At 46.2% G+C, this 15,677-nt stretch overlaps 1 protein-coding gene across 2 annotated transcripts in view; it reads right to left on the bottom strand.

Annotated features, from left to right (window-relative positions):
- Window positions 1–1,976: 1,976 nt before the first annotated feature.
- LOC119456258 (uncharacterized) overlaps window positions 1,977–15,677 on the bottom strand; it is a 159,416-nt gene continuing 145,715 nt past the window's right edge. For both annotated transcript variants that reach the window (XM_037717910.2, XM_037717912.2), the window contains exon 3: window positions 1,977–4,290. The gene's annotated coding sequence lies outside the window, so the exon portion shown is untranslated. The remainder of the gene's footprint in view (window positions 4,291–15,677) is intronic.

Genomic DNA, 15,677 nt, shown 5'->3' with positions numbered 1-15,677 from the left:
GGTAAAATTGGGACTTAGCCTGCCTAATGCGTTCTGGACACGTGCGCCGGTTGGGGAAATAGCAAACAATTAATAAAATAATAAAAAAAGGTCCCAGGGCCTCCACATTTTAATACACGACGACTTATATTGCCCCTGGAAAGACGTCTTCCCAGCAATGCATATATCTTTAAAGTGAAGCCGACTTTAAAGGAATCGGTGTGCGCTTGATCTTTGTAAGCTGGCTTTCCCACGTTCTGTGTTGCAGTGAAGCTTACTCAAATAAAAATGCGATCCGAACGGGGCCCGATAAGGCTATCGCGTTCCACTCGTAAATGTGAAATTTAAGCGTCCTCCACTTTTTGCTGGTGGTTTATGGGACCAGGAAAACCACATTGACACAAGAAAGCCAGAAAACTAGCAACAGCAAGAACGCGAATCTTTTTCCTATGCAAGTATTCTATTATGAAATAAATCTTAAACAAAAAAAAGAAAGTTCAGCGATGATTACGATAATTCCTAATGCGAAACTTGAGCGCACCTCTATACGTGTTTTCATTTCGCAATATATCAAGAAAAAGAATGAGAGAGACATGTCGCTGAGTTGGCAATCGTCGTATGTCTGATATGCGGATCGAGCGCGTCGGCTTTTATACATGACTCGTCGAAGGCTCCAGTGTAATCGCTGGTGCCACTTGGCTTCCAGAAAGTACTACACAATTCGCGTTGCGCATACAATCAGATTACAAAAAATCGCAAACCATGACAATCAAAACAAGAGCCAACGAGACCAAACCAAGCACACCAAACAAGCGCGAGCGAGAGCTTATGCGAGCAGACGATAGTACGAAGCTAGCGGTCCGGCTGAGACCAGATACGAGTACGCATCGAGTGGTCGGGCGGGTCCGCATGAAACCAGTTTCCCGCGCACACATCACTGAAGGGGCCGCTCTCATTGGTCTCCGCCTTTCGCGGCTGGCGTCTCTCATTATTCCCTGTTGGGCTCGTTCGCTCAGTTACGCCGCCGCCGACTCTCGCCGCAGGAACGGGCCAATAAGAGCTGCGCTCTAAAATAATTGTTTTACGCTACGTAGCTTCTAGTTGCTTACATTCGCGGACTACAAGCAGATGCGCAGTAAAAGAATGTGGGCTTTGGCTCCGTAGCTGTGGCGGCGCTGCCACAGAGAGTTTTCGTCGGGTATAGGCGGTGGGCGTCATGTGCCGAAGCTACGCGGACGCGCTGTTTGAAGACGCTGTGGCGAAATACGTGGGTAATGGGCACGTCTATAGTTGCGTTGCTTTGATCATAGTGCCCAGTATTTCTTATTATGGTAGCATTGTCGGGGAACATTAGGGGACGACTGCGCAATGTCCTTGTGAGGACGAAATGAAGCAGGAAAGCCATTATTAGCTGCATACTAAGGAAGAAGATCAACAGTAATCGAACAAGGGGTGTCTCTGGAGCGCAGGATATATATATATATATATATATATATATATATATATATATATATATATATTCGTCTCCACCTTCCTAAGAACCCTCTTTCTTGTATGACGTTCAGTAGGGATTGCTTGAGACATTGTTGCTCTTGTCCGCATGAAGCGAACCTCACCCTTTTATTTTGACTACTACTACTACTACTACTACTACTACTACTACTACTACTACTACTACTACTCTTGCTCTCACCTTAGCCACTAAACGTTTATTGGAGGCATGATTTGATGCTGATGACGACAGACGTGGTGCTTACGTTGTTTCTACGTATCGTTGCCATCGTGTCACCACGAAGTATCAAGTGTCACCAACCACACCGCATAGTCGCAGATGCGCTGGAAGTTTCGGTGATTGCCAAGTCAAAGAGTGACGTTTCAGGACTCTTACAATACTTGTACAACTTTGAAAAAAGAAAAAAGAAACACAAAGAACAATGGCACCTAGTTCAGTCTTTCACTGATTTTCCGCCAAAGTGACTTCGTAACACACAGTGAAGTTTGCTGGGTATAACGTCTTTATTGAAACGAAAGACATGTCGCATACTAGCAAGAAGAAAGAAGCCTAATAGTGACTGAAGGTCTTAGAAGGCGGCCGACGAGGTCCGCTTTGCGAAGGTCTCCTATAGATCGACCCGTCGCTGATACGTCGCCGGTTCTTCCAAGTACGCAGGCGCCTGGGCCTTTTCGCATACGGTCACTCCAGATCCGAAAATCCCAACTCTCTAGGGAGACCGAAGCAACGCGTTTCATTCTGAGAGACACAAAGTGCGCGACGACATCTACGCGGCCCTGCCGTGGTTTGACGACAGATGAAACACGAGGAACGATGACGACAGCACTATTCGGTGCAGTGCACGCGGCGTTTGTGCGCTATGCCGCGCGCGGGTATTTGGCTACGCGCTAAGCTCATCAACACCCCGGGTGGTGGGTCAACGTCGTCCCGCGGCTGATCACACCGTGCGATCGGATGCGTTCGTATCGTACTGGAACTCCAGTATCTGTCTGCATTGCGAAGTTCGCGGATACGTAGTAGTCGCTAATACTGCTCGATCGGCCTGCGCACTGAAAGCGAAAGCAAAGAATGCAATACGTCATGAGCGCCGAGCTCCTTTTATGAAAGAACAAAACAAAACAAAATAAAACCAACCTTACTTAGGATCGCTTTTGCCTTTCCCTCCCAACCGCCCCTCTACCTTAACGCCACTTTATTTTCCTGTTACATTTACCTCAAGGAGCTAAAAGAAAAACAAGTAGAAAATAGAATAAAAATAAACGACACTCTAGCTGAGACATGATGCTTGCAGGCAAGGTGGTGATTCATGAAAACTTCAAGCGTTACACGGTGTAAGCTGCTCATTTTAGTGTGTTCACTCGAGTGCGACTTCGATAAATGTGCCAGCTCGGCAATGAATCTTAGAGTAATGCTAGCATCGGGACCACGTTGCTTTTGTGGGTGCTGAATTCTTAGCGTGTAGGTCAACAAGTACAAGCAAAAGGGGGCACTGATGAGGGAGGGTCACGCGCACGTTATTGCGTTTATGTACTACATCGGGTACTCTGCGTGAGCAAAACGCTTAGCACTGGCTCGCGAACAACAAAAGGAGCTAGGTATTCTCCATTAGGTGCAAATGAATAGAATATAAAAAAAGAGCGGCTGCCTTAGGGATTATGTTAGAATTCCATCCCTTGAAGTGTCAAGGGACCTCTTAAGCGCTACCAGTATCGGAGCCGGTGTTCGACAATGGCCGACAATATCCGACACTGACCGGGAACAAAAACGACAGCGTTTATAGGACCGCCATCAAAATCGCGAACAGTGCCACGCAAGTGCGTGACAGTGCCTACGATGCTTCGAAACGATATATATATATATATATATATATATATATATATATATATATTGTATTTTCCTTCTTCAAAGTACATAGCCCGGTCACTGTTTCCTCCGCAGGCTTTGCATCAAGGGCCACACGTCTGATGGTCTGATCAAAAGCCGATATTGTGGACTGATTCGTTTGGCGTCGAGATTTCTGCTTTTGGAGAGCTGTGGGTGTGATGTGCTCTCGTAGTGCCAAGAATGCCGTTGGAAAGCCGACCAACGCTTATAACATGTAATAGTTGCAATTTAAACCCTGAAACTCGCAGTAAACGGTAACTGTTGAGTTTAGAACATTCGCGATATTTTTATTTATCCGGGAAACAATAAGCTTCTTAGGCCTCTTAGGTTAACGACGAACGCGGTAATGAGGGAGGAGATACATCGACTGAACGAGCATATTAAAGAGTGATAACAGGGTATCCCTTAAGTATAACAGCGACAAGGGTTAGAAAACTCATCTGTCTAATCACCCCATAACGACGAACCGAATTTTAGTTTTGTGCAACAACAACGTGACACATAGCAGGTTTCTCATTCACGCACGACGACGGAACACTGATTGTTTGATTGTTGACGCCTACGCATGACAGTGAGCGCTCGGCCGCCCGAAAGGCTTAGCTGATACGAACGGCATACCTAGTGGTTACCAACACTCTGGACATGAACGGAAGAGAGACGCTGAAAGCTAGGCTAGACTCCGCTGATAACTGTACACAAGTCAGGATAGTGTTGCTTTTTTTTTGCATCATTCGATCCAATGCACTGTATTTGGTACGTCGTTACAACAGAAACGCGTCCATTTGTAGCGATCCGGTACGAGTGGAAACACGGAAAGGAGGATCTGGGATGCGCTGGGATCTTTCTTCTCTGCGGCCCTTCAGTACGGTGTCGAAATCATTGAACTCTGCAATCTTCTGTGCGGTTCCGGGCACCTGCGAAAATGGACAAAGACAGGGAACTCCGTTACACACGGAGTCGCTGCAAAACAGCCTCGACATGCTTATAACACAACAGCGTACAACAGATGAATTTCTAGAACTGCCAGAAAAGGCAGGGCTGCCAGAGTTTTAGTTCATTCGTCCTCACGAGCTTGTAAGCGTATCATATTTCATTCTTCCCCCATCCTTGCGAATGTGTTCTGTTTTTAGTTATATTGCAGCTGCGGCCGGATGTATCCTAGCTTGTGCCAGTTATTGTTGTTGTTTATCTCATTTTCAGAAACTCGTGTAAATAACCCTGACTAGGGGTTGACAGTATAAAGAAATAAGAAAAATAAAAAAAAATCTGGTAAAACCAACGTTCAGTTGATATTGTTGTAAGCGTCATTCAGCATATCATATTATGCAATAACGCGCACATAGTCATACAATGTTTGGTGTGACGAGTTTTACGTAGGAATCGTGGCGGGACGTGTCCATTCTGGAGGAGTGGCCAGGAACGGGCACATGCGCACTGGCGCACACTAAGTGGCTAAATAAAATAAAGAAGAGCCAAACACTACAGTGACATTCCGATAATGGCACGTACACACTAGCGGCAAAACGCGCGCGGCGCGCCGGCGGCGGCAAAACGCAGCAGCGGCAGGGCGGCCACACCAACCGGCGGCGCGCCGCTGCGGCAATCACGTGACAAACTAGACTCCTCTCCCCTTCTCGAACTATCCGGGAGCTCACGCGTGCAGATGATAGTGCGAAACGAGAAACAAGCGGTCGGGCGGGTCCGCATGGCACCAGTTCCCGCGCGCATTTCGCGGAAGCGGGCCGCTCTCATTGGTCTCCTTCATCCGCGGCACGCGGCAAACCGCAAAAAATCGGTCCAGGAGCGATCCCTGCCGCGGCAACAAAAACCCGTATCGCGGCTGCTTTCGCGGCGCGCGTCTTGCCGCCGGCGGCGCGCCGCGCGCGTTTTTGCGCTAGTGTGTACGTGGCATAAGTGATGGATATATTTAGAACCAACGCTAAGCTGAGCGATTCAATAAGGATTTATTTTGGTTCGAAGAGGTCGGTGTACAAGACACGGTCACAACGGGATTGAGCGTTTTCAGTTCTTCTTTTCGTTGTTCTCGTGTCCGTGTCTTCTACGCCTGCATTTTCAAACCAAGATAAATTATAATATGTCCACTTCTGCACAAAATTAACCGTAGTGGTTATAGAGGTAGGTTGGCTAATGAAACCGTTCATAACAAAGGTGCTGATGAAACTATACAATGCCTCCAGTGATTGAAACTTAAGAACACGGCACGCCAGGGGCCCTGTTCTGTAAAGATTTTATTTTTTCAATTTAATTCCCTTGTGTAAGGGGGCCGATACTATGGCAATAATTGTGGCACTGCTGTTCACGAGCCAATGACAAGAGGGGAACAATGGTTCGAGGAAATTAAGAATTGCCACAAAATCTGATCCATGCTGTCGCTGCCACAGGGGTCGTAACCGTTGACTATAAAATGGTCAGAACAAATGGCGCTTGCAAAATGACGTCTTTTAGCATCGCTATCGCATGAATCTGACTCCGTGATTCGTAGCACGCGACTCAGTCGAGTGTTGACGCAATACTGGAGTGTTCACGCTCAGTGTACTATTCACGGGGCTCAATAGAGAAAGGTTGTACGTTTTCATGAGGAACGTAGACGTGCAAAAATAAGTCAGAATAACTGCGCGCACTCAAATATACGCACGCACACACGCACACTTACGCACGGACATAGGAGTGCATTTTTCCCATGATTAACAAAGAAATGTAAGAAAGGAGAGAGAAAACCCGAAGTGTCGCAAAGCAGGAGTTTGCTGGTTTTCTCTCTCATGATTCGCCTTATTTTCTCTGCTAAGGACAGTCTTTGAGCCACAAACGATGCGTGCTCTTGAGATATCTTCATGTCGATGCAATACACTCATATTTAAAGTTAGGTCATCTGACAAACAGCTTTACTCTACTGTTCTTCAGTGACCACTTTGATTCAACCCAGGAAGCACGGCAGGCACACATAGGGGCAAGCAGTGACGTCATAATGCACTCTCTGGGGACTTTCTGGCGTGCTCCGGTGTAAAGTGGTCGCTTGATTGATTACCCGCTCAGCAACCCCTGGCAGTGCGTGCAGGTCACGCTTCTGATAAGTGCGGCCGCCTCCGTTTTCAGGGTGCCGGCGTTCGAGAGTGGCATCAGCAGGAAGCAACAACGCAGCGCTTCGCCTGAGTAGCAGAATGTCAAGAAGCCACGACGTTTAAATCTTATAATGGACTGAGTTCGCGCTACGGTGGTTGTTCCTTGGCCAGAAAAACGCGCTCCGCACGCGCGCGCTCGTGGTTTATAGCTGCGGCTGAAGTGCACGTGAGCGATGAACTGAGCGCCTCCACATGCATGTCAGGGAGAGTGAACAAGTAAATAAAGTAAAGTAGAAGTCAGGCTAGACCGGCGTTTTAATTGTTTGGATCTTTTTCAGCGTTTGAGCAGTATTATGACGGGTTGCGTAATTAGCGGAAAAAATAAACCGCATTTGGAAGCCGAACTTCCTGTTGTACATCATGCCTAAATTTCGCGGATTCTCTCTCTCTCTCTCTGCCGTACTCTTAGAATTTGACGTCACCTGGGAAGGTCGACGCTTCCTGCGAAAACCGTGTTTTGAAAGAAAGATAGCGCTCAGGCGTCGCCCGGTTGCTCTCGGATTGAAACGTGTGAACTCTCTGCCTGCCGGCGTGGCATCACTCATCAAAACATGCAGCCACCTTCTGTCGTATATAGAAAGCCTGGGACCCGCAGTCCTTTAAGCGTCATCCTGTGACGTCAGTGTTCTGAATTTTTGGAAAAAATGCGTCGTTTCGTATTTGCGGCTCCTTGCACGTCGGCCGCCAAACGGGAGTCGTTACGGATTGCAGGAAGGCTGTAGGGACGCTAATTATAGAAGCGAATATCGGTTGGCTGCCCAACGCTGGGTAAGAGGAAAATCTGGATAGAAACGTAAAATGAGAAAAGGTGGCGAAGAAAGAAGGAGATTAATTAAATGACCAGCGGTTTAACGGGAAGGCCGTCATATGTGCTTGCTGCTGTGAACCACCTTATCGTGCAGACGAACCTGATGTTCGCCCCGGCATCGCGTCCCATTCCTCATCCATGTTAAACTGTCACTGACATCCCAAGTTATCACTACGACGTTAACAACAACAACAACAACAACAACAACAACAACAACAACAACAACAACAACAACAACAACAACAACAACAACAACAACAACAACAACAACAACAACAACAACAACAACAACAACAACAACAACAACAACAACGTTGATAATAATTATCGAGGAAAATATTAAACGCGCCTTTATCACCACTAATGCGGTGACAGTAACTTCATTTTACTCGGGAATGCGTAAAAATGAAACGTCATTCATACTTCATACTCATACGACGTTAGCATATCATCTCTAAAATTGCAGTCAGGTTTGTGTAATCTTTCTGCTCGCCGTCGCATTGCCTGTCTTGTTCTTTATCACACGTTATTTTATTCGCCACTAAGACAAGAACCATACATCTGCGCACCTCCACCACGCAGATCCCATCGCATCGGTCACCCTCTTCAAGTTTTGCGTCCACGAGCCCGTACTGCTACCTTTATGAACTATTTTTTTTTTCACGAACGGCAACTGACTGGAACGGCCTTCCCTACCATATCGCTGCCATAGCCTGTCCGTCAACATTTTTGACCGCTGTAAACGCTTGCATTTTTTAAACCCCACCCCTTATGTAACAACCCAAAAGGGATGTTTAAAGAAAATAAAGTGATGTGATGTGATCAGCATGATGTGATCAGCAATTGTATACCATGATTTTGCTCCACCATTGCTATCTGTACCGCCCCCCTCACGCAATTCTCCTTCTGGAGCCTGTGAGGTATATCAAATAAATAAATAAATGTGATGTTAAAAGGCCGGACGGTCAAGCGTAGAACAGAATGAGGAAAGAACCACTTAATATGCGGAACCTGAAGGTAGTATGGCTGCCCGCGCTCGAGAGAACGTGTGCTTTGAAGGCGTACTCTACTGCAATGATGGACTAACGGAGACTATGAAACAAAATAGACGTTTTCGCCCAGTACGCGGAAAGAAGCGTCTCGCAGCTTGCATAGTTTGCTTTATTAAGGGGTGAACCACTTAGGCATACGTCATTGAAACTTATGCCGAAAGCCTGCAGGCACAACCAACCTCATAAAATGGCGACGTGAGACCGCTTCGACTGCGGCAGCTTTCATGTGCCATCCTAGAAAACCTGAAAGATGCCGTATCACGCATTGAAGTCCTACAGTGGCCGAGCACGTGACTGGCAGCTAATTTGCTTATACCTGTCAAGGCCTGCCATGCTTGTACCTAGCATAGTGGTAGCTACACGTCGAAACCAATGTCTTGAGTGTGTACGGTGTGTGTATGGGCCCTTTCTCTTAACATTACCAGGAGCCATATTGATCGTGATCTTCGTCGATATCCTTACTTTCTTTCTGTTTCTATCTGCTACTATTAGTGGATGCCGCTTTCATCAGAGCAAGTGCGTAAAATAACCATGTTACACAGCTCAGTTGCTTTCCATGTACTTGCTCGTCGTCCATGCACCAGGAAGATGCATATGGGTACAGCGTTATGTTCAGGCTTTGGCAAAATAGGCAATGAACATAGGTTTAACTGTGACAAAGCTGTTTTTATTTTTAAGGAAAAGAAAAGTACCTTCATCTAAAACGAGATGGTAATCAGAGAACTTAGTTTGTGGGTTAAATATTCATGGAAACGAAGAAATAAAACATGTGAGACCGGCGCACTTGTTGGAACCTGCGTGAAGCAAAGCTTTACTGAAGTGGGTAATTAAATGCTATACAACTAACAGCGATGCGTACAACAGTGCTTACTTTCATCTGTTATCCTCACGCAATGCTTATGTTTCTGCACCACGATGGTCACTTTTAGATTCACAGCTGAGCACGCAAATTAATTGCGCTGAAGAAAGCATTTTCTGACGGATGGCTTTCTCGGTGATGTCCCGTCACTGGAGTTCAGTTTGTTCTCCGACGTCACTTTATTTTTTTTTCGACCGCTCTGTAGGACAAACGAAAAAAAAAGTGTATGCAAATCACTTAGGTGGGGGTTTGTTGGACCTCGCATTACGTGTGCAATATTTTATTGCCGCCTATTCTTACAAGTGTTTTGATTTTTGACTACGGTCACTCGAGAAGCACGTTGCGAAAGCGCATTTTGTTCCTCAAATAGAATGCAGAGGCACGTGCGAACTTGCACCAGTACTGACTTGTGTGAGGGAGCATATGTTGTGTTCTCTTTGGTTCTTGCTTATTCTGGGTCTTCAAATAACGTTGTGTTTGCACACTGAGCTCCATGTCAACGCCGGTAGATGAAAGACAATGAAGTAAGACATATACAAGTAAACCTGAGTTAATTAAAAAAATGAATAACGCTTTGCGAGTATCATCTGGCTACATGAAGAAATTCACAGGGCTTTTACCTTTACAAGGAGGCTTTATGACTAGCTTTAGTGTCTGTATATGTGCACGTCTTCGTGGGTGTATGCGCCGTCTGTGTGTTTTCGGTCGTTGCGCATATCACACTTCTCGCCAAACGGCTGGAGCAGCATGTCAGGTCGTAAGCCAGGCAAACATCTGTAGCGTTTAATTAAAGTGAGCGTCTTTCTTTACATTAGAAAAAAAATACTCTACGCATTTCGAAGCAAGATATTTCGTTCAGTCCTGAGATTATGTTTGTGGTATAGCCTATATTACAGCATGAACGTTATTTATTTCCACACCTTTCTTATTTTTATGAAAGGGGATCAAAGTAAACATTAAGCAAACTTCTTGTTATTACTCATTACTGTGACTTGGTACCGTTAGTGGAGCCATTCTGTTCCGTTCATCTCAAACTCAAATTACCAAATTGTTGTGCGGTATTTTATGTCTCTAGAATTGGAGTTGGCTAGCTTCGCTTAAGCACGGGCCAGCACAGCCCCAATGAAACGCACGCGGCAAGGTTTCAAAAACGGAGCTGAATCTCAGGGCGCAAACTGAACAAATTTGCATTTCACTTAAAAAAAAGTTTGCATTGCTCACATTCGAAACAAAAAAAAACACAGTACACTGGCAGTACAATTACAATTCGAGGGGAACTATTGTTGGCGTGATAAGACGATGGGTAAAATACTAAGCATATAGCGCCACAGCGACGGCGCGTGAGTTTGCTCTTGTCAAGTAAAGTTGCGTTTCACAGTAGTTACCTGACTTTTTTTCGTATTATGCAAGAAGCGCGTAATGCTCGTGTCTGGAGGTTCGGCGTCGCACTTCCAGCACCGGAGTATGTCGGAAAGTTGCTGCTATAACCTGTAGATTTCTAATAAACATAAGTGGCCTTGGACAGTCGCCGACTTCAATTGTGAAATGTGCCCTAAAATAGCTGGCTTTTCTGAGGGCATTAGAGGGGTCGTCATGTCTGTCACAAAGTGATTTTGTTAACAGTGATGTTCCTCTTATTGTGAGGCTATTAGTGGCGACAGACTTTGTGGTGCCTGTCCAATGACCTTACGCTTAAGAAATTGTCATTTTACTCGCATCCTGCACAGACTTGGGGAAGCTTTATTATCTTCGTTCAAGAAGTTGGTAAACGTTGAAACGCTCCTGCTGCCGTTTGTTTGGCTGCCAGCCACGCTCTTCCTGATCTGCGTCTTGCTCTTACACAAAGCTTCAGAAGTCACGAGGAAGCAGAAATGACGACGCAGCAGACATTTCGAACGCTGAGGTAATTTGAACGGGGGGCTTGAACTCTTGTATACAATCTCAACAAGACTGAAGCATATGCCGCCTGGGGCAGGGCGCGGTAGTTGTCGAAGAAATGGTTGAGGGGGCACTGGACACCTTGTGCCATTATGAATGCGTGTGGCACAGCGCAAACACTCGTCGAGCAGTGGCTGATCCGGCGCACGGAAGGTGGCTGGTCGTTGATTTCTTTTTTGTTGGAGTGAATTTTTTTCTTGCCGTTCCCCTAAATAATTGCGCAACTTCATCAAGTCTGACCCTCCGAGGCCCCTTAATTATGACAAATTGATGGAGCATTTTCGTTTGCGGTACCGGGAACCTGATAAGAAAAGAAACGACCTGTTCGTGGTGATTACCCTAATTTCGTTGTTCGAAGCGAAGAAACGACATACACCAATAAATCAACTGGAGTTACAAGACAAAAGCAGTGATGAGGAGAAGCAGGGAGGCTCGGAGGGAAACGCAATAAATTAACAACGCAATAAAGAAGCACGAAAGGAAAACTAACAGAGTTCACTTAAAGCGTAGGCGAAGCAACCTTAGTGGAACATGAGGGTAGACGCGTGAGTCGATTGGGGGTTAATTCGTGAGGCTAATTCGGACCGAGGTTAATGAGACGAAATTCGTCCGCGCCCTGGGGGTACACGTCCGTTCGTTCCGTAAGTAACCGCGCACGGGAGGCGTTCATCTTCCACGGTCGCCACTCGTTGGCACAGCCACTGAACATCCTTGTAGGTACAGCTTGGCCAGTGCTGCTGTCCATAGTGACTATGTGTCAGTCTTGTATAAAAATAAATTGAAACTTAAAGGGAGAAAATGTTAAAGGGAGTATTGCACGTGGCTTAAAGCTGATTCATAATAAAAAATTGGAGGACGCTTAAGCTTCGCCTTTAAGAGTGAAGCACGATAGCATTCAAAGATCCCTGAATGCTTGTCAGGCTTCCCAGCAACTGCAGCTTTCGTTTTTCTTCACCTTCCCTTCAGTGCGCGGCTGCCGTTTTACGCTGCCGAGGAGGCGAGCGCCATCTGGGTGGTGTTTTTTTTGCGAGTAACATACCCGGGCGCGCCGCTATTGGTGTGGTAGAAAAATCTGGAAAAAAAAGGTTTTTGTTTGAGTTTCCTCGTAACAGAATTATGTTTTCTCGTACATTCAAATTACAGTCCGACGCTATCATGTCTGTACGTTGCGTTTAAGTCTTACTTTACGATTTTTCTGACGGATGTTACTTTGATAAGTTCAATTTTGTTCACTAACGCTAGGGCCTGCGCGGTCACGGTGGTTCGGGATGGTTTTCTCCACCACCGACGCCGAGTACGACACCGACGTCGACGCCGGATTTTCTGCGACAGGGGCCCCTTAACGCTATCGCGTTAACAATGTAGGGTGTTGTTACCATACATGCTAAACCAAAAGCGCATAGACAAAATATGAGACGAAATATGCTTTTATAATTTCTTTATGGTGTTTGTATGTATATATTGTGGGTGTGTATGTATCCCGGTGCGGCCGGAAACTCTCCGGTTTTAACAGCGGAGCTGTTTAAGCCGACCGTCAGTCCGTAACGCGCGAACAGAAAATGTGGGCCGATCCTGGCGGTAGTGCAGAAATGGTCGAAGCGCAATGCACATACCCCCGGTGAACTAGCGAAGGTGTTTAAGCTCGAGGATGGTCCGTCGTGTGTACGGCGCAACCCCTCCGATAGCAAATCATTAGCTAATCGATAATCGATCAATAATTAATAAATTCTGGAAAATGCTGGGGATGACTTGGTAGTGCTTAGCCTAGCCCAAAATCCAGGACTAGCTAGGTGCCCATCAGCTTCGCTGTTTCTCTAGCATTGCGCCTCCAGGGCAAGCTACGCAAGTTTTTTTTTCTAATGGGTAAAGATGTATCACTACCTGGCACTCCGTTTCTTATATGGGTTCTCATCTCGGAAGGGGGCCCTGTAGAAATTTGCGAGGGCCTCAGGGCGGCCCTTGTCCTCACCACAGATTTGTTGAAATAGTCCAGCATCCGCCGCTGCTGCAGGAGGCAGACGAATACTGCCGCCGATTACCCACCGCTAAAATAGGTACAATCGTGCTCCCCCCCCCCCACCCCCCCCCCCCCCGGGCACCTACGGTTTGGCACCTACGGGAGTTCCAGACGCTGGGGGGGACACCCATCTATTGGGAAGTCGGTGGTGTGGGACCTCCTGCAGCGGAGGCGGGCGCTCTATAACTAGGTAATGTGTGTGCACGTGTGCGTGCGTGCGTGCGTGCGTGCGTGCGTGCGTGCGTGCGTGCGTGCGTGCGTGCGTGCGTGCGTGTGTGTGTGTGTGTGTGTGTGTGTGTGTGTGTGTGTGTGTGTGTGTGTGTGTGTGTGTGTGTGTGTGTGTGTGTGTGTGTGTGTGTGTGTGTGTGTGTGTGTGTGTGTGTGTGTGTGTGTGTGTGTGTGTGTGTGTGTGTGTGTGTGTGTGTGTGTGTGTGTGTGTGTGTGTGTGTGTGTGTGTGTGTGTGTGTGTGTGTGTGTGTGTGTGTGTGTGTGTGTGTGTGTGTGTGTGTGTGTGTGTGTGTGTGTGTGTGTGTGTGTGTGTGTGTGTGTGTGTGTGTGTGTGTGTGTGTGTGTGTGTGTGTGGTGTGTGTGTGTGTGTGTGTGTGTGTGTGGTGTGTGTGTGTGTGTGTGTGTGTGTGTGTGTGTGTGTGTGTGTGTGTGTGTGTGTGTGTGTGTGTGTGTGTGTGTGTGTGTGTGTGTGTGTGTGTGTGTGCGTGCAAATAGGTTAGTATCGACAGAGCACAAATTCTACGAGTATATACAATTATTTAAGGATATCAGTAAAGTGCAGTTGATCACTTCGGAGTGTCAGCATTATGCACAGCGCCCCATTTTTATTCTTCTGCAGATTATCTTCTCATGACCATCAAGATGCCACGTGTTCTATTTCTATCGGAGGCAACTACATTGCGAGCAGAATGTAGTGTTTCATCGGGCTAGTAAAAATAGAGTGAACAGGCAGGAAGGGCTGACACGCAAAAGCTAAAAAAAAGAAGCCAACGATAAAAAAGCAAGAATAAGAAAAAGTCCACTTGTACGGCTGTGCGTGCACTTGTGCGTGTTAGAAAATGCGTGGTGGCGAATATTAATGAAGTGTCATACACTACGTAGCACCTCGTAGCACTGCTGTGACTGGAAAATACGAGCCATCAATCAATGATAGAGCAAAAACAACAGTCGGATACTTGTGAAGTAAGTGCACTTGGTCGTTGTGTAAGTGGTCTTATTTGCGTTTTGGCACTGCGTTGACGTTCGGTCGCCAGCGCACTGAATATGTATGTCACGGCAATTTCAACAAAACCGAGCCACTACCTTTAGAACGCTTACGAATGACTAGCTAAATCTGCCTGCCTGTCAAAATGTTTCTTCTTTTTAGTTGTCTTTAGGAACCTTGGAACGAAATAGATGAGCAATGGCGCCATTTGAGAAATGAAAATGCGCGTCTTCCACTTTCCCCCCGCCTGCTGAAGCTCGGAACTGAAAGCTGCGATCGTAATTCGGGAGTTTTCGAGCGCCGAACACGTCTTGTTTCTGGAAATGGTCGTGCGAAAGAACCTGCACGACCATTCTGAAATGGTCGTGCGAATTCGCAGTTTGAACGAATGTAATATTTAAACTTCCTTTTAGTCGTGCTCTTTTAAAAAAAAGGGTTAAAGGGTGGGTCCTGTCACGCTGTCTCTTGGGACGAACGGAAGGGGAACAACCTTCAGGTGTGGCCTTCCTCATAGACTGAGTCGTTTATCATTGAATTTAGAGACAGCGAGATAGACAGATAGATAGACAGATAGATAAACAGACAGACAGCGATATAGATAGATAGACAGATAGATAGATAGATAGATAGATAGATAGATAGATAGATAGATAGATAGATAGATAGATAGAACTGACGTGTTATCGCTCATAAATCGATTCGTTGAACATTAACACTGAACGAAGTCAGCGCCAGAGAGAGCAGAAAAACGTTTTGTTCGAATACCGTGTAAATTCGTTAAGAGTTCCAAGATGCTGCCATCCAGTTAAAAAAATGATAAATTTATTGAGAGCCGTATTATCACAGATATAAATGCGTAGCTGCAAGCGAATTAGTGACGAGGAACATTACTATTTTTACTATGTAAACGTTTGACACAGCTTATAAACATGCATTTTCAATACTTGTAGCGTACAATACTGCAAAGGCAGTCGGTAGCAAAAATGCATCCCTCGCACCAGCATAATTTCTTCTAGCTGTCATTTCAGAAATTCTAACTGTTCTGAAGCGACATTGGTCAACTATGTGGCTTCGCGGAAGTGTGTGCTCATCGTCATCATAAAACCTGAGAGTCACTGACAATTTCAGGATGGAAAAGAAGAGGGCTGCCAGGCAAATTTCTCTATACAGCCAAATTGAGGTGTTCAACCGAGGGTGCGACGGTATTTTGACAGTGTTACTTCATCGTACGTATAAAAACCAATGACCAATAAGAACCAAGAATTTTCGTTCGT

Source organism: Dermacentor silvarum, chromosome 6 (assembly GCF_013339745.2).
Source record: "Dermacentor silvarum isolate Dsil-2018 chromosome 6, BIME_Dsil_1.4, whole genome shotgun sequence".
Taxonomy (NCBI): Eukaryota; Metazoa; Arthropoda; class Arachnida; order Ixodida; family Ixodidae; genus Dermacentor; species Dermacentor silvarum.
This window is presented reverse-complemented; position numbering and strand designations above follow the sequence as displayed.